Here is a 19,862-nt window from a genome sequence, read left to right as displayed (position 1 = left end):
AGGTCGCCGCAGTGGGACAGCCCCTTTATGGAATTTGGTAACAATCTTTAAGTATTGAATTAAGTATCTTACTCCATCTAATATTTGACACTAAAAATAATATTTGTAAACTTACTAGAATTGCTTCCACCCAATGGGTGCATCAAAATTGAACTTAAATTATCGTAAGTTGTGAAGACTCTCCAATAGACAATTAAAAAAATTGTAAATTACAAATGTACCATGTTCAGGATTTATTTAAGGGGCATTTACCTTGATGGTCTGATTTATTTTGTTTCCTTTCCCTTTTTATTGGCACTCTGCATCATTAGGCTTATATGTGGTTCCAAGGGCTCTTTGACTCTGAAATTTATATTCCTCGTGTTTTTCAAGACCTAGAGAGAACAAGGTTTGAGTGGTTACAGAAATGTACTTTTGAAACTGATGTGGGGCTGATTATACATGAACGACAAACATAATAGAGATGGATTGGGTAGTAAATTTGCAGATGGCACCAAAGTTGGTGGAGTTGCAGACGGTGAGGAAGGCTGTCAAAGGATAGAACAGGAATTTGATCAGTGACAGATCTAGGCGAATAAATGTTCAGATGGAGTTTAATCCGAGCAAGTATGATGGTTCCACTTTGGGAGATCAAATGAAAAGGGAAAGTATACAGATAATGCCAAGTCCTTTAACATCATTGATGTATAGAGAGATCTTGGGGTCTAAATCCATAGCTCCCTGAAAATGACAACACTAGTAGATAGTAGTAAATGTAGCATATGATGTTTGCCGTCACTGGTTGAGCATTGAGTATTAGGGTCAGAGAATCATGTTGCAACTTTATAAAACTTAAGTTAAGCTGCATTTGGAACAGTGTGTGCAGTTATGATTGCCTGTTACAGGAAGGATGTGTAGGTTTTGTGGAATGTGCAGAAGAGGCTTCCCAGAATGCTGCCTGAATTGGAGGATGTTGGCTATAAGGAGAGGTTGGACAAATTGATGGAAGTATTTAAAATTATGGGAGGCATAGTTAGGGTGGACAGTCAATTTGTTCACACAGAGAGTGGGTGGTGTCTAGAAGATGCTGTTGTTTAGTTTATTATCATAAGGACCGAGGTACAGTGAAAAAGCATTTGCGGCATGCTAACTAGTCAGTGGAAAGGCAATACATGATTATAATTAAGCCATCCACGGTTGTACAGATACATGATAAAGGGAATAACATTTAGTGCAAGAGAAAGTCCGATTAAAGATAGTCTGAGGGTCTATCTCCGAGGGTCCGAGGCTGTTGGTGCTGGTAGCAGATACAATGGCAGCACTTAAGTAGCACATGGATGTGCAGGGAATGGAGGGATATGGATCACGTGGAGACGGCAGAGATTAGTTTAACTTCGAATCATGTTCAGCCCAGGCATTCCACTATGACAGTAAATACAAAGTATAAATCTTCTGGGAATTTATCAATTTATAATTATTTGCACCTCTTAAACAAGTTCCGTAATTGTGTATTAGAAAGTTTTGCATGCAGTGAAACAAGAAACTATCAACAGCAATTTGATAGTGTTTTAAAATTGCACCAGCAATAAAAAAATGCTGTCACTCCACATTCTCCCTCCTGATGTGTAATTGGCCATTTTGGGGACATCTAAACAACACTTATCGGTGCACTTTATCAACAGGGTAGTTTAAAATGAGGGGCAAAAACTTAAATAAATTGTTCAAATTTTGAGTATCTCTAATGTTAATTTTGTGAATAAAGCACATCTCCTTGCTAATTCTGTGCCCATAAAACTGATGGAGTTCAGTTAAAGGGTATGCCTGTTTAACAATGAGTTATTTGTTAACATCACCATTATTAGTCAGGATGTGGACGGTTATATGCGTGGGATCTCATTCCATCTAGTTATGAATTGTTAGATGTTGATTTATTTTTTATATATATATTATATATATATTATCATTTACTCTATTATTTACTTTATTCCTCTCCTGCACCTGCTATGACAATTAATTCTCCCTCTTTGTACTTTGGTTAAAGACATAGAATGTTTTCTGTCACTGAAATTTTTGACATTATGTCAACATAGGCATCAAAATTATTGAAACCTAATCACATTCAGAAAATAATAACCGATGGATTTTAAGGCAGAAAAATTAGTTACTCCTCTGAATATACTGCAATTCCTGCAGTAGTCACCAGGTGGCAAACAGGTTCACAACTTCATCTGATTTGCTCTTGGATAATGTGTTTTGCAAGACACTGAGGACATTTCTAAAATCTAAGCATTTGTTCATTGTGATGTCTTGAAAATCAAGTTTTGTACATTATATTGTTCTGGGATTCTTGTAATCCTGAGAAGGTGTGAAAATATGTTTGAAAATTACGTAATCGTAAAAAGGTATTTTATCCATCAAAATGTACGATATGTTTGCTACTTAGAAAAAATAGATTAACCAAAGAAGGCCAGAACGAGTTTATAAAAGACAAATTTTGTATGCCGATTTTAAAAGAATTCTTTGAGGTTAGAAGAGTGTATTGTTAAAGTAAACTAAATGAATGGATGTGCAGACTTTCAAACTCTTTAGAAGTGAATTTGAATTAATTTAGTACCTTTAGTGTCCTTGAGACATTTCAAAATCAGTGAAACACATGAGCTTCTTTGTTAGTTTATGGGGATGTGAGGAGATGGTGAGGAAGTCACCACATGGAAAGCACTGCAGCCACCACAACTCAGCTGTTGGTTCTCTAATAATGTTCTTTGGGAGGTACTTACTGGTTTAAAGCCCAGTGGTGATGAAAGAATGACAGTACGATGGTATGCAACTTGGAGGGAAATCAACTTGTGCTGCCATTAGATTGCCCTGAATGAGTAACCAGTGCAGTACAGTTTGCCACCATTCTGTCTTAATGATGGTGTCTAATCCAAGGGACTGATTTGTCCTGGATAGCATTACATTTCCCAATTGCTGTTGGATCTGTGGTCATTCAGGCATGTGAAGAGTTCTCTCATACTAACTTGAGTCTTGTAGATGGTGGAAAGGATTGGGGTGTTGGAAGGTTATGGGCAACAGAATTTTGAATAAACTCAAATTTGGCAGAGGATGGAGACAAGGTAGTCAATCACAATGAGAAGAAATTGTTAAGCTTGCCGGGAATTGGAGCAAAACCAAACTGCTGAAGGAACCCAACAGGTCAGAGTGGTGGGCAATCAATGTTTTGGGTTGAGACCCTGCATCTGGGCTCAAGGGGTGGAGGGATAACGAGTAAAAAGAGGTGATGAGGTGGGGCAAGAGCTGACATGATTGGTGGGTCCAATTGAGAAAGATGAATTGGTGGATGGAGTCTGGTGGGGTGAAAACGACAGGCTGGGAAGTGATAGGTGGAGGTAACCAGGGACTGCAGATGATGAAATCTGATGGGAAAGGAAGGACAAGTATGGGACAATCAAGGGAGATGAGGTGGGTAAATGGAAACCGTGGAGATCCAATGGAAAGTGTTGGTGATGCTTCATATTCCAGCTAGTAGGGGTCGTTGTGCCTCCAATAGGAACTGGCATGGATGTTGATGGGTAAGTCTGGTTGTTAACGCAGTTAAGATCAGAGCAGTCTTAATAACCCTATGGATAGGTAATCAGAAATTAACTGCTCGTCTGACAACCTGATTGTTAGCAAATTTACAAATTATCTGGTAAGACGACTTATTCATGTGGAAGTAATTTTGATAATCTTTAAAGTCTTTCCCTTTATAATTACATACAAATGAAAATAAAGTAGACCAAGGTACCAATTTGTTTGTTTCAAATGATACTGCACTTCACAGGATACAATACCATTACTGGCTACGGTCTTATGATTATTATAGCTATGAATAAAATTAGACATGTTTCAGTCTGATGTGTCATTTATTGTTTTTAAAGCCCAGAATGTGAAACTTGTTTCTCTGGACTAACATAAATTTGAACCCTTCAAGGAGTATTTGATGGCACTGGGCCTGTACCTGCTGGAGTTTAGAAGAATGAGGGGAAACCTCATTGAAACTTACCGAATAGTGAAAGGCTTGGATAGTGTCCATGTTTCCACTAGTGGGAAAGTCTAGATGTCATAGCCTCAGAATTAAAAGGGCATTCCTTTAGGAAGGAGATGAGGAGGAATTTATTTATTCAGAGGGTGGTGAATCTGTGGAATTCTTTGTAACAGAGGACTGTGGAGGCCAAGTCACTGGACATTTTTACGGCCAAGACAGAAAGATTCTTGATTAGTACGGGTGTCAGGGGTTGCGGGAAGAAGGCAGAAGAATTGGGTTAGGAGGGAGGGATAGAACAGCCATAATTGAATGATGGAGTAGACTTAATGGGCCAAATGGCCTAATTCTGCTCCTATCACACATGACTTTTCTTTCAATAGTTGTAACTTTCAGAAAACATATACCTTATGCTTTCAATTAAGACATTGGAAAACATACACGATGAATGAAAGAAGTCAAGTCTTTGAGGAGAATTTGGAAAGCAGGTGAATTTAAAGAGGGATTCTAGTCGGTGTTTATATGTGATGATAGGGAGGTTATGAAACAACCATGAATTTACAAGCCAGGGTGTGCTTTTAATTGCATATACCTGTGCATATGATAAAATGATTTTGAATTTGGTAAATGGAAGAATATGGATTCTGTTGGTCCTTGAATACAAAACTGGTAAATTTTTACATTTTTACTCCGATTGGGCCACCGGAATGGTTCTAAAGGATAGGTGCTAAAGGACTGCGCTGCCAAATAATGAAGTAATTACATGCCAGTTATTAAGAATTAAGCAAATAACTAGAATTAATTCTGACGGACAATATAAATGTTCAGTTTAGAATGACATAGATTAACCAGTAGCAGGACAGATTTGTTAGGGAAGGTATTGTAAATAACTTGAGAGTATTTTCTAAGGAGGTAAGTGTCGATGAAAGTGGTGTGCTTGGAAATAAATCAACATGGAATTTGGCAAAGGTTTTAACAAGGCTCTGCTTGCGGGCCAATGAAAGGAATAAGTGCTCATAATGTCCAAGGGGGAGTGACAAATTTGAACAGATAATAGCACAGTGGAAGGAAATAGTAGGTGATGGGTGTTTTTGTAACAGGGAAGGGATTTGACAGGGCTCAATTGGTTCTTTTTAATAATGTATTAATGTTCTAAACAAAGTAGAGGATTAGAAAGCTTCCAAATGATAAAAAATTGGTTAAGTGGCTGACAGGAGGAAAGCCTTTAACTCCCGGAAAATATATTTGGACTGATCCCGAAAAGTGTGAGATGCAACAAAGCAGTGCATATTAAATGTATTTGGGGCACTGATAGATGTGCAAGTCCGCAGACATTTAGAGGTTGCAGGGGAGGTCAATAAAATGGTTGCACAATGTGTTGTGCAGATTTTCCAGGACTTTTGAGCTTTGAGGAAACATTGGAAAGGCAGAGGTTTTTTTTGGAAGAGAGAAGGCTGAGGACAAATTTTATTGACTTTTGTAAAATCACAAGGGGATCCAGATATTGTAAGGAGAGCTATTTTCCTTTGCAGAAGGATCAAAAACTAACGAGCAAAATTATAAGTAAACTATATAAGGATTTGTGAGATGATTTTGGGAAGAGATTTATTCCAACCAATAGTGAGAGTTTAGAGTTAACTCCTTCAAACGGTGGTAGTGAAACTGTTTATCACATTTAAGAAGCACTTGGATTTGGGTAGTTGAAGAAAAGTGATCTACGTGGCAAATGATTCAGTATCCGATTATGGGATTAGGCTGAGAAATTTGTCTACAGACGTAGACACAATGGGCTGATCACCCTCCAGTGTTGTGACATTAGTGTACTCTAATGATAAATTAAGTATAATTTCAAATTTATAACTCGTTTTAAAAGTAATTTAGAAACAGAAATAGATGGAAGGCATTCAGTTTTTCAATCCTGCTTTTTGTGGATAGAAACACATTATTGGGCCAAATTGCTTTTTGACATAGCCCATGCATTGTGTTCTGCTGCTTGCAATATTACCTTCTGCAGCTGACAATAACCTTGAGGTTTCATGCCGTGGCTGCTCCAAACAGTATAGCATGTTGTGAGTGATGAGGTCTGAAAGGCCAGCCTGCTTTCTGACAGTATCGTTTTAAGAGTGAAAGTATAATTCACTACTTTGAAAACGGTGTGCAATTAAATGATGTATCTTAAAACAAATTCAGCTTGTATAAAGTAATTAACACCATAATTGTTAAATAAAGTTAAATCTATTAATTGGCAATTACCTCCAGCATCATTTTGGGCAATGCATTATAGATAGTAATTTACTGCACTTAAAAAATCCCAACTGACTGTGTTGTAATTTATATAAAACCTATGTACTCTGCTTACTAAAACCCAACCAATGTCAATGATTACTTAACCATTTACTCAACAAACGTTACTCTGGATTAAATCCCCAGTGTATTTTCCAGAGTAGAGTAGCCCCTATTTCTCGAGGTACAATGCATAAATGAAGTCCTTCATTCCAAGTAGACAGGATTAGAAAAAATAACATATTATTAATTACATTACCTCAATCATTAATCATTTTTTATTCTAACTATTTAATGAGGTAGAAAGTTTGAACAAAACATCTAGTACCACAGGAGCTCAACGGGTCAGACAGCATGAAGAAGGGTTCCCACCCCCCACTATAAACATTGCCTGTCCATTCATCGAAGGATACTGCCTGACCCGAGTTCTTCCGGCTCTTCATGTTTTCAAGATTGCAGCATCTGCAGTTTCTACCGTATCTCCTAGGTAGAAAGTTTCTTCCTTCCCCCACCACCCATTAATATTGGACTGAACTGGTCAGCGATTATCTCATTAACCTATTTTACAGGAACCAAATATTTTCAACACCCCATTTTCCAGGCATCTTTCCACACCATAACGAGTATGATTTCAAAATTGTAATGTATAAGACCTTAAAACGGATAAATTACCAACATAATGGTAATTTACAAATTCTGGTAATAACTCGTATTTTACTGGATTATTTAATGATTGAATTTGTTTATTTCCGTCAAGGTTCTCCATTTTCATGTCATTAGTCAAAACGAAAGGATTAACCAGGTAGCAATCATAAAATAATACAGCACGGAAATAGGCCCTCTGGCCCATGCTGACCAAGGAGTCTTATGGAGCATGTCACATTTGTGGCTCCATTTGGCCCATATCCCTTAAAACGTTCCTATTCATGCACCTGTTCAGATGTATTTTGAACATTGTAATTGTTCTCGCCTCCAACACTTCTAACAGCTCGTTCTATATACCCACCACCATTTATATTGGGAAAAACTTGCCTCTGAGATTTCCCTTAAATATTCCCCTCTCATCTTAAATCTACTAAGTAGTAACTAGCTGAACAGCTTGGTTTTAGACTCCTCTGATTTAGGAAAAGACTGACAATCTTTTTTATACCCCTCATGCTTTTATAAACCTCTATAAGGTCACCACTCAGACATTTTCGTTCCGGGGGGGAGGGGGGAATCCCAGACCATCCAGCACCTCGTAACTTCAGCCCTCCTGTCCCAAGCTTTCTGTAGAAAATTGGTTCAACATCATAACCTTGAAGGCTGCTTGGTTAACCTTTTGTCTTAATGCATCTTTCCCACATGGCTATATCTTCCATTACTTGCCACATCCAGGTGACCTTAATGCAGGCACGTGCCGTAAGGGTAGGCACTGCCTACCCTGACTAAAATTATAACATGGGAGAATTATGCCTATCTAAGAGATCGATCTCATAGGTGGGCATAATTCTCCGTGCCTTTCATCCGCAGCGCTTGTAACCCTTGAAGGTCTGTGCAGCCCGTGTACAGTCAGTGCTGCTTCAAGCCGTCAATCTCAAGCGGGACTGAAGGCAGCTGAAATTCTGCCTTTGCAGAACTGCGCAGGCGCAGCAGCCTACTGTGCATGCGCAGCGCTAGTTTCTTGGCGGGGTTTTCAAATATGGATTGCCATTATTTTAATGTATCTTGGGAAACAGAGAGAAAAATGGAGCTTGTGTACCAATGATGTGGTAAGTACATTTCTTGGTGATGTTTTTAAATACCATATCTCCCGGGGTGTGGGGGTGAAGGGTGAGCTCCTTTCACAACGTTTGGGGAGTATGGTCCGGGGTAAAGTTGCTGGGAGGGCAGGAGCGTTGTGAAGGAGGGGATCTGGATCATGCCAGTAACCCACATGCACGGAGCCACTGCATTGGGGGGGGGGGGGGGGGGGGGGGGGGGGGGGGGGGGGGGGGGAGAAGTAGCTCGGGTGGCTGCGAGCGGCTGCCGGGCTGCATAGCGGAACCGGCCGCCACCTCAGCGCCTTCTGCCGGCCCCAGCTCGGCTCTGGCAGCTCTCTGTCGAAAAAACACTCTCCTGCCGCTCACTGGCCTCACTCATGTCAGCCGCTTCCCGCAAATCCTTAAATTCCAACAGCGAGATTGAGGTTACTCAGCTGTGGAAATTTAAGGATTTGCAGGAAGTGGCTTATATGCGAGCGGCAGGTAAGAGGTGTTCAGACGGAGAGCACTGCCAGAGGTAAGCGGGCCGGCTGAAGTGGCGGCCAGTTCTGCTGTCGGGTCCCGGCAGCCGCTCGCTGCCTCCCGAGCTGCTTCTATCCCCGGCTACAATGCAGTGGCTCCGCGCCCGGAGAGCTGCGGCAGCGGTGAGTTACTAGCATTATCCCCGACCCCCTCCTTCTCAACACTCCTGCCCTCCCCACAACTTTACCCCTGGCACAGACTCCCCACACGCTGTGAAAGGAACTCTCCCCCCAATTGGGCCCTTGAACAATTGTTGTCATTCAATTAGATGACAACTGGTTCAACTATTCCCTGTGCTCCCGTTTTTCCCACCATCTCTCCACCTGCCTTCACCCCCCCCCCCCCCCCCCCCCCCCCTCTCCCCCCCCCCCCCCAACCCTCATCACTCTGATATAAGTTCATCTTCATCTCATCTGTCCATAAGAACTTTTTCCAGAACTATGGTTGCTCTTTTAAGTACTTATTGGCAAACTGTAACCTGGCCATCCTATTTTTGCGGCTAACCATTGGTTTGCCTCTTAGAAACATAGATAATAGGTACAGGAGTAGGCCATTTGGCCCTTCGAACCTGCACAGCCATTCAATATGATCATGGCTGATCATCCAACTCCGTATCCTGTACCTGCCTTCTCTCCATACCCCCTGATACATTTAGCCACAAGGGCCTCATCTAACTCCCTCTTAAATATAGCCAATGAACTGGCCTCAACTACCTTCTGTGGCAGAGAATTCCAGAGATTCAACACTGAAAAAAAAATTCTCATCTTGGTCCTAAAAGATTGCCCCCTTATCCTTAAACTGTGACCACTTGTTCTGGACTTCCCCAACATCGGGAACAATCTTCCTGCATCTAGCCTGTCAAACCCCTTAAGAATTTTGTAAGTTTCTATAACATTCCCCCTCAATCTTCTAAATTCTAGCAAGTACAATCCGAGTCTATCCAGGTCCACTCTTGCAGTGTACCTTCTGTATTTCTGTTCATGAAGTCCTATGCTGACAGTGGTCATTGATAAATCCACTCCTGAAGAGTGTTTCTGATCTGTCTGACAGGTGTTTGGTGATTTTTCTTTATTATAGAGAGAATTCTTCTGTCATCAGTTGTGGAGGTCTTCGTTGACCTGCCAGTCCCTTTGCGATTAGTAAGCTCACCAGTGCTCTCTTTCTTCTTAATGATGTTCCAAACAGATAAATTTGGTAAGCCTAAGGTTTGGCTGATGTTTCTAATGCCCCTGTCCCACTTAGGAAACCTGAACGGAAACCTCTGGAGACTTTGCGCCCCACCCAAGGTTTCCGTGCGGTTCCCGGAGGTTGCAGGTGGTTGCTGGAGGTTGCAGGTAGTGGAAGCAGGTAGGGAGACTTGACAAAAACCTCCGGGAACCTCCTTCTTTCTCAATCTCATAATGGCTTCTGTGACTTTCATTGGCACAACTTTGGTCCTCATGTTGATAAGCAGCAATGAAACTCAAAATGTGATGGAAAAACTGGAGGAAAGACTAGGTGCTGAGAGCTCTCTTATACCTGCATTAAGGAGACAATTAAACACACCTGAGCAATTACAAACACCTGTGAAGCTGTGTCGCAAACATTTTGGTTCCCTGAAATGGGGGAACTATGTATAAACACAGCTGTAATTTCTACATGGTGAAATCAAAATGCATAACAATGGCCTTTATTAAAATCTGACAATGTGCACTTTAACCACGTGATTTTTTTTCTATGACAAATGTTAAATTGTGGAGTACAGAGGCAAATAAACGATTGGTCTTTGTCCCAAACATTATGGAGAGCACTGTACATCAACAGGATCATCACACAACACAACAGAAAGGTGATAATTGGACTATCAAAGTGACAGGTTTTAATAAAGTCAATGAAGTAAAGGGGCTCTGGAAGAGAATTTAGTTTAGAAATACCCTCGGTCCACCTCGTCCATGCTGACCATCCATTATCTCTTCATACTGGTTCTATGTTATCCCACTTTCACGTCCACTCCCCACACACTAGGGCAATTTTACAGAAGCCAATTCACCTGCAAACCTGCATGTATTGGATGTGGGAGGAAACCGGAGCACCCAGAGGAAAACTTACAATACCCAAGGTCAGGATCGAACTCGGGTCTCTGAAGCAGCAGCTCTACGAGCTGTGTCAACGTGCTGCCCTAGATTCATCTGCTATTAGAACGGTCAGCAGTGGTGGATTTCCTTTAACAATTTACAACCATTTCAGTGAAAAGTTATCTTAAAGATGCCATTATTAAAAGTTGTTGAGTTTTAGAGCAGCTGCTTCGGGGCACTTTTTTTCAAATAATCTATTTAGGTAAAGCTTTCCTGGTGTATACTGCAATTGCATTTTTAATTGATAATATAATATAGGAGATCCTAATGAGAATGCAATTGATCAGCAATTGTGAAATTTGGTGATCTTCCAGGTTATCCTATCAAATATTCTGGTGGTCTGTGAAGTAATTATAAAATAACAAGCAGCTGTGGTTCTCTTGAGGTACGTTTGCCATTTATCAGTTTATACAAAATTATGGAACATTCTTTTAGGCCATGTGTTCAATTATTATTGTTAGACTTTGAATAAATGTTTTTCCAGTAACCTTCAAGAAAAATCAAAAAGATAATACAATTACCGTCCTGTATGTGACTAAAGTCTGAAGAAAGGTCTCGACCGAAAACATCATCTGTCCATTTCCCTCCACAGATGCTGCCTGATCCACTGAGTTCCTCCAGCAGTTTATTTTTTGCTCAGTAGTATGATCTGATAGCCATTGTGGAAACATGGTTGCAAGGCGATCAAAGATGGGGACTCAATATTCAGAAATATTTGAAAATTCAGATGGGATGAAAGAGATGGTGGGTTAGCAGTTAATAAGAAAATAAATAATTAGGCTAGGCGTAGATAATGTTAAATCCAGTAAACTGTTTTGATGTCCAAACAGTAGCCACGCTGCTAGAATGTTTATCAACAAATAATGGGAGTGTGTAAAAGGAGCTGAACAATAAATATGGGAGACTTGGATCATCTTTAGATTGGGTTAATCAAAGTGGAAGGGTAGCTATGAAAATAAATTCAGAGAATGCATCTGGGATAATTTCCTGGAGCAATCTATTATGGAGCCAACGAAGGAACAGGCGATTCAGAATCTGCCATGGGTGATGTGGCACGTTTAATAATGTACCTCAAAGTAAAAGATTTCAAAGATTGCCGAGATCATATTATATTATATACTCTATTGAGAATGCAAAATAACCAATTTGCAAATGGGAAATTACAATAAAATTAGAATAGAGTTGGCAAAAGTGAGCAGGGCCAAGAGATGAGCAAGTAGGATTGCAGGAAAGCAGTGGCAGACATGTTTGGCGGTAACTCGGGATACTCAGCAGAAATATATCCCAGTAACGGAACAATTCTAATGACAGAGAAACTATCCAAGGAAAAGAAGAAGGATATTGTTGAAAGACGATGTATAAGGAGGCAAAGGTTGGGGGAAGACATGAAGACTGGGATGATTTGCATTCAGCAAAGGAGGACAATGAAAAAAAAAACTGAGGTTAAGCTAACAAGGAACATAAAAATGATGAAAAAGACTGAAGTACATAAACAGGAAGGGGTAATAATTATGGAAAATGAGGGATGGTAGAGGAGTTAAGCAGAAATGCTGCATCAATCTTTAAAGTGAATGATATTGTGAATATCCTAGTAATACTAAATGATGACAGGGAGGAATTAAATACCATCACTAGAGAAATTGTATTAGGTAAACTAATGAAGTGAAAAGTTGATAAGTCCCCAGGTTCCAATAATGTTACATTCTATGAAAGTGCCTGCAATGCTGTTGCATGTATTAGCTTAAATGTTCCATAAGTCCTTCAAGTTTGGACAAGTGCCAGAAGATGGGAAAACTGCCATTACAACGCCTCAAAAAGGATGGAAGTAAAAAGCAGGCAATCATGCCTTGCATATTGGGGTGAAAAATGTTGCAAAAATCAATTCTTCCTCGTTTTCTCCTGTTATTCCTCCTCCACTTCCTCCTCTTTCTGCTCCTTTTCCTTTGGCATCAATATTCCACATTAAGAATAACCACCTCCATTTTCAAGTTGAGGTGGCTAATGAAGCCAAAGTCTGAACCCCAAATTCTTCCACACATGAGACTGGCAATTCAGTAATTCACACAAGTCTTCTCTGTGCTCCCAAGTGCATTGGCCACAGGTGTTCATGGTCCATAGATTCCTACAAATTGGTGGAGATGCTATCTTTCTTCATAATCGGGTTATTAGGAAAATAACCAGTACATTTGGAATATCATAATTCGGCCCAAAATGTTTGTGCAAAACATGATTTAAAATCATAAATCAAGCAGAATCTGCATAACCATGAATTATAAGTTGCCTCAGGTGCAGGAAGCAGCAAGCAGGAATAGAAGCATCATTTTCAGGTTGGCAACCATGACTGGGAGAGTACCACAGGGATCAGTGCTGAGACTGCAGTGGGTTACTATATATACTGATGACTTGGAGGGAGAATGTGAATGCATGATAGCCAGAATGATATAAGAAAAGATGGGAAGACAAGTTGCATGGAGTCAGAAACAGCTTACAGAAAGTTACAGAACAACTTCCTTCGCTTCAGAGATGCTGCCTCACCCGCTGAGTTTCTCCAGCATTTTTGTGTACCTACAGAAAGTTATTGTTAGGTGAGGGGGAAAAAAGTTGGCAAATAATGCATAATGTAAGAACATTCTTATTTCATTTTGGAAGAAACAACGATATTTAAATAGAACACAGGAACAGGCCTTTTGGCCCACAATGTCTGGTCCAAACATGATGCCAATATAAACTAAACACATCTGCCTGCACAAGATCCACATAGAAAACCTTTCAGAAAGCTCAAAGATATTTAGGGATCCTTGTGCACGAAAGACAAAACAGGTACACAAATGCATCTGGTCACGTAGACATCTACTGGAACGTTGATCCATATTTCAGGTAGGTTGGAGTGTAAAAGTCGGTATATCTTAGTGCAACTGTACAATGCATATAAAAGATCATATCTAGAGTTCTGCATATCTAGAGATATTGCTCCCCATCTTTAAGTAAAGATAATATTTCATTGGAGGAGGTTGCATTGTCCTGTGAGGAAATGTTAAACAGGTTGGAACACTTTTTGTTGGAGTTCAGAAAGATTTGAGCCAATATTATTGAAAAGTATAAGATTCTTAGGGGACTAATCAGGGTAAATGGTGAGAAGATATTTCCTCTCATGGGAGAATCTAGAGCCCGATGGCATGATCCCAGAATTAAGATTGAGATGAGGAATTTCTTGAGGATTAGTAGTCCTTGGCACAGGGAGCTGTTGGGTTGAGGATGATACTGATAGATTTATAATCAGTAAAGGAATCAATGACTGGTCTGGAAAGTGGACGTGAGTAATATTGGATCAGCCATGATCCTATTGAAACTACAGAAGAGCCTGCTCCTATTCTTCTTTCCATTGAGCAGTTACGGTGGCGGACCGGGTTCACTGAGAGTGAATCTGCAGGAAGCAACTGAGCACATCCTCAGGACCGGTGATGATTAGCTGGCAGACACTATTAACCTCTCACTACTCAATGCTGATGTCCCCGTCCACTTCAAGAAGATCGCTATCATCTCAATGCCAAAGAAAGGTAAGATAATGTGCGCTAATGACTACTGTCCAGTGACTCTGACATCCACCATCACAAAGTGCTTCAAGAGACTGGTGATGGCACTCCCAGTCAACTTTGACCCACTGCAGTTCTCTTATCGTTACGACTGGTCTACAGCCGACACCATCTTCCTGGTCGTAAATTAATTACTGGACCACCTAAATAACACATGTTTTCAACTCCTATTTATCAACCATAACTCTGCCTTCAACACCACAATCCCATCCAGACTCATCTCCAAACTCCAGGACGTAGGAATCAACTCCCCCCTCTGTCACTGGATCCTCGACTTTCTGACCCACAGACCTCAATCACTGAGGATGGGTGACAACACCTCCTCACAATAATTCTCAATATTGGTGCTTTGCATGTAAGTCCCCAATGCTACTCCCTGTGCACTCACGACTGTACAACCACATTCAGCTCTAACTTCATCTACAATTCTGCAGATGACACCACTGTGTTGGGCCAGATCACAAACAATGACGAAACAGAATTTGATTAGAGTTTGAAGAAGGGTCTCGACCCGAAACATCACCCATTCCTCCTCTCCAGAGATGCCTGGCCCGCTGAGTTACTCCAGCTTTTTGTGTCTATCTTTGATTAGGATTATTTGATTGAATAGCATGCAACACACAGCATTTCACGGTACCTTGGTAAAGGTGACAATAATAAACCTAATCCTTAAGAAACCAGATAGAGATCATAGTAACACCGTTCAGAACAATAACATCCCCCTCAATATCAGTAAAACAAATGAGCTAGTTTATCAACTTCAGGACTCTTGACATTGATGCAACAGCCAATTAGGCACACCAATGCCTCTACTTCCTGAGGAAATTTGGTATGTTTGCAAGACTCAAAATTCTATAGATGCACCATAGAAAACACTGCTTGGTTTGGGAACAGCTCTGCACAATACTGCATGAAATTGCACAGAGTTGTAAATGTAGCCCAGTCCATCATACGGACCACACTTCCCACCATTGATTCAATTTATACTTCACGCTGCCTCAGTAAAGCAAACAACATAATCAAATACTTGTCCTATCCCAATCATTTCACTTTCTCCCTGCTCCGATCGAGCAAAAGCTTGAAAGCGCATACCACTAGACTCAGGAACAGAGTGGCACAGATGGTAGAGCTATTGCCTCACAGCATCAGAGACCAGGGTTCTATCCTGACCTCGGTTGCTGTCTAAGCAGAGTTTGCAAGTTCTCTCCGTGTCTCCTCCAGATGCTCGGGTTTCCTCCCACATCCCAAATAGGTTTGGGTTTGTAGGTTAATTAGCCTCTGCAAATTTGCCCCTAGTGTGTAGGGACTGGGATAACATTGAATTACCCCGGTAATATGTTTTAATAATATGATAATAATACCACGGTGATTGATGGTCGGTGTGGACTGTGGGCCGAAGGACCTGTTTCCTTCTAAACAACTTCTTCCCCTCTGTTATCAGGCTTCTGAATACCCCTTTCATAAGCTTGGACTGTCTGATTTGCCTCTGTGCCATTGTGGACATTTTCTATGGAACTGATGAGCTACAATACAGAGAACTATTTGTTGCACTCTGTATGTTTCCCTTTGAAAGATGTAGTTGGAAGAAGAATCCAGTGCCTGAGATAATTTGCTTAGGTTTTGAGCACAGTTGGCATGGCTATATGCTAGCTCCATTGTGGCATCTACCGATCCCATTTTATTCTCTAACTCATTAAAAAAAAAACTTAATTTACAGGTGTAAGCATCAAGCAAAGGTCAGCATTTCATGCCCATCACTAAATGCCCTTAGAAAAATGGTGGTGAACAATTACATTCCACTAGTTGAAAGTACCTACTACAATATTGTCAGGTAAGATGTTCCAGGATTTACAACAGAGAATCACATTATAATTCCAGTTCAGAATGGTATTTGGTTTGTAGGGGACCATGAGCAAGGTCCCGTGCATCTGCTATCGTTCTCCTTGGTGTGGGAGATCACAAGTTTAGGAAGTATTCTATTCTATGGTTGAAACTGGGATACTGCAGTTCTACACCAAGGAGAAAGTATTACATCAGACTCCTCTAAGTTGTACCTTGCAGTTTGTAGGAAGATCCAGGGAAGTCAGGAGGTGAGTCACGTTGCACGGTATCCAAGCATTTCTGTTTATAGCATTTATGACTAGTCAATGACGTTTCTGATTAAACTTGCCCCCCTCCCCCCTAAAATAAGGAACTCACTAACAGTATTAACCTTTAACATCAAGATGCAGTGGCACAGCTCATGGAACTGTCGCTATCCTGTGCAAGAGAGCCAGGTTCAAACCTGACCTTGGGTGCTATCCACATAGCGTTTGCATGTTCACTCTGTAATCATGTGTGTTTCCCCTGGGTACTTGATTTTTCTTCAACATTCCAAAGATGTGTAAAAAGTTGATGGGAGCAAATACAAAATGGGATTAGTGTCAATGGGTGATGAATTGATGGTTGGCTGAAGAGCATGGAGTCGGTCTCAATTTCCCTATGATTCTGTGACTAATTCTCTCTTGTTGGAGATGATGGGTCATTTCTTGGCAATTTTATTGAATAATTGCTGTTGGTCATTTGTTGGCCCATGCTGTCCAACCTTGCAACTTGCAGGCATGGGCTGCGTTGTTTTGCAACTGGCTTTCCCGTCTCTGACTTCGTGATGGAATGAAGGACATTGATGAAGCAGTTGAAGAAGTCCTACAGTAGCAACCTGGAGATGAATACATGACAACCTCTAACCGTCTTTTTTGATGCAAGTTATGGCTCCAGAGAGTGCAGTTTTGCCCCGTAATGTTCCTTGGCTTTATTCGGCAAACAGGGAGGCAACTCTTATCGCTAACATCAACATAAAATCCTTGATTTATTCTGCAGAATCCATTCTGATTTCATTCTTCATTGGTATTGGTGCAGCTTGATTAATCAGTATTGGGAAGAGAGTGTTTAGAGAGATCGGTATTGAGTAAACGATAGACTTAAACATTTTGGAACATTTGTTTTTGTCCCAGACCTTAAAGTTGGCCGTAAAGTAATATCCACATATATTGCTTGGCCAGTGGAGTGTTTCTAACACTTTTTTTTATTTTGGATTTGTTCTTTACTCTCTTTGTGGTAGAATGTATTCCAAACATGGAAAGCTTCCCATTAAATATTTTCCTGTAAGGATATAAAGTGCTGGAGTAACTCAATGGGTCAGGCAGCAAGCATCTCTGTACTGATTGCATCTACTGGATCCAGTGATCCTGTACATCAGCAACACCAAGCATCGACTCGACAATTGTTGCATTGAACAATCATGCTCAGTCTGTTAAGGCCCACTGTTTCTCCCAGTTACTAACCAATTTAACTCCCATTCCCATTCCCATTCCCAACTGACCTCTCTGTCCTGAGTCGCCTCCATCACCAGTGTGAAGCCATTTGCAAACTAGATGAACAGCACCTCGTATTCTGCTTGGATAGATTACAACTCATTGATATGAACATTGAATTCTCCAATTTTAGGTAACCTCTAACTAACCTCCCCTCCCGTGCCCCTCTGCTCACAGCTATTTCGCCCCTTCCCCTATGTTCCTTCCTCTAACTTCACAATTTGCAACTCTTCAGTCCTTTTGACTCGCCTTCTACTTTAATCTCTTGCCTTCGTTTCAACTTTCTGCCTATCAAACATCACCTGTGTCCATCTATTACCTGCCACACTTTGGCCTGCCTCTCCTCCCAGTTTTCTTCCACCCCTCATCCCAATGGGCTGAAGGTGGGTCCCGACACAAGACGTCACATATCCATGTTCTCCAGGGAATTTCGCTGACCCGCTGAATTGCTCCAGCACTTTGTGTCCTTTTGGGTAAATCAGCATCTCATGAAGTCATACATTGTGGAATCAGGCAACTTCCGCCCAACTTGCCCACGCTGAACATGCTCCATCTACATTAGTCCCACTAACTTGCCTGCGCTTGACAATAAATTGAATCATTTCATTTTTTTTTTTGCCTGCGCTTGGCCCTTAACCTTCTAAATCTATCCTATCCATGTATCTGTGTTGGCAGGACAGGCAGCATCTCTGGAGAGGAATAGGTGGCTTTTTGTGTCGAGACCTTTCCTTAGATATGTTGCCTGTCTCGCTGAGTTACTCCAGCATTTTGTGTCCTATCCTTGTATCTGTACAATTGTCTCTTAAATATTATGCAATTCCTTTCTACTTTCCTGTTATTGAGCGGCGCCCATGTCGGGGCGGCCCAGCCCGAGGGAGGAGTGGCGCCCATGTCGGGGCGGCCCAGCCCGAGGGAGGACCGGCACCCATGTCGGGGCGGCCTGGCGCGAGGCTGAGATGGTAACTTACGTGAGGGCGATCCGGCTCGGGGCTGGAACGGTGGTCCGGTGGCTGGGACGGCGTTCTGGCGGCGGTGACCTGAGTCCGGGGTTCGGCCGCGAGCCAGCGGCTGCGTCAGCAGGACTGGTGGATGGCAGCTTCGACCACCCCGGGCCGCGGTGATTGAGCCGCGGGACTGTTTTAACATCGCCCGGTGGGGTATCGCGTCAGCGCAGAGGGAGAAGAGGAGGGAAGAGACTGCAGACCTAAGACTTTTGCCTCCATCACAGTGAGGAGGTGCTAGGTGGACTCACTGTGGTGGATGTTAATATGTGTTTATTGTTGTTTTTTTTAATTGTATTGTATGTATGTATGTATGACAGGCATGAAATTTCGTTCAGACTTCGGTCTGAATGACAATAAAGGGAAACCTGTAAACCTGTTTTGGCAATGAAGCCATATTATTATTGCTTATTGTTTTAAACATTTGCTCTTGACAAGAACATGGGCATTTGTTTTTTTTAATATCCCCAACTCATCGCTGTTAGTTTCATTCCTGGGGTTTTTCAATAAACCGGGTGTGAAGCTGATCTTTGGTGTGAAGGCATCAACCAGCCTGAGTGGTGAATCCGCTTGGCTGCGCTCCAGGCTGGGCCGAGCAGGCCGGGGGCCGGTCCTCCATGCAATTGGCTCGTTCAAATATAAGCCATGATCAGTGAGAGGCGGAGGGACTTGCTGCTCGGACCACCCGACCCCTGGAAATGTCGCCCCTCATTTAAAATGCGAAACATTACCTCTGCCTGAAGATGGCTCCCGAAGCTCGGCTCGTTTCGGTTGAAGCAATCAGCACAATGTTTAACGCCCCTTCCCACCGGGTCTCTTCGATTAAAAAAAAATTGTGATGCAAACTGCTCCGAATAATTAATTGCTCCTTTAAAATAACATCCCGGCATTTCCACTATTTGGATTTGTTTTAGACACACTTGATTTTGTTTAGCTCCAGCAAAATACATATGATCAAAACAAAAAAGGATGTGGGACTCGGTGCGTTATCTTTGTGATGGGCAAAGGACCATGGTCAGCATTCTGTGAGGGGCAAATGTCCATGGTCAGCATTCTGTGAGGGGCAAATGGTCAGCATTCTGTGAGGGGCAAATGTCCATGGTCAGCATTCTGTGAGGGGCAAATGCCAGCGGTGCATTCTGTGAGGGGCAAATGCCCGTGGTCAGCATTCTGTGAGGGGCAAATGCCCATTCTGTGAGGGGCAAATGCCCATGGTCAGCATTCTGTGAGGGGCAGATGCCCATGGTCAGC

The 19,862-nt window shown here is 41.8% G+C and overlaps 1 long non-coding RNA gene across 1 annotated transcript; it reads right to left on the bottom strand.

The window, feature by feature from the left end:
- Window positions 1-298: 298 nt before the first annotated feature.
- LOC129711637 (uncharacterized) lies at window positions 299-19,690 on the bottom strand. The gene is made up of 2 exons (XR_008725881.1): window positions 19,343-19,690; window positions 299-374 (listed from the first exon to the last, which is right to left on the bottom strand). It is a non-coding gene; the product is annotated as an uncharacterized LOC129711637 (long non-coding RNA).
- Between the last annotated feature and the right edge of the window lie 172 nt (window positions 19,691-19,862).

The sequence above is a fragment of the Leucoraja erinacea genome, chromosome 30 (assembly GCF_028641065.1).
Source record: "Leucoraja erinacea ecotype New England chromosome 30, Leri_hhj_1, whole genome shotgun sequence".
In the NCBI taxonomy this organism is placed as follows: domain Eukaryota; kingdom Metazoa; phylum Chordata; class Chondrichthyes; order Rajiformes; family Rajidae; genus Leucoraja; species Leucoraja erinaceus.
The sequence above is the reverse complement of the archived record's forward strand: the minus strand, read 5'-3'. Positions and strand labels throughout refer to the sequence as shown.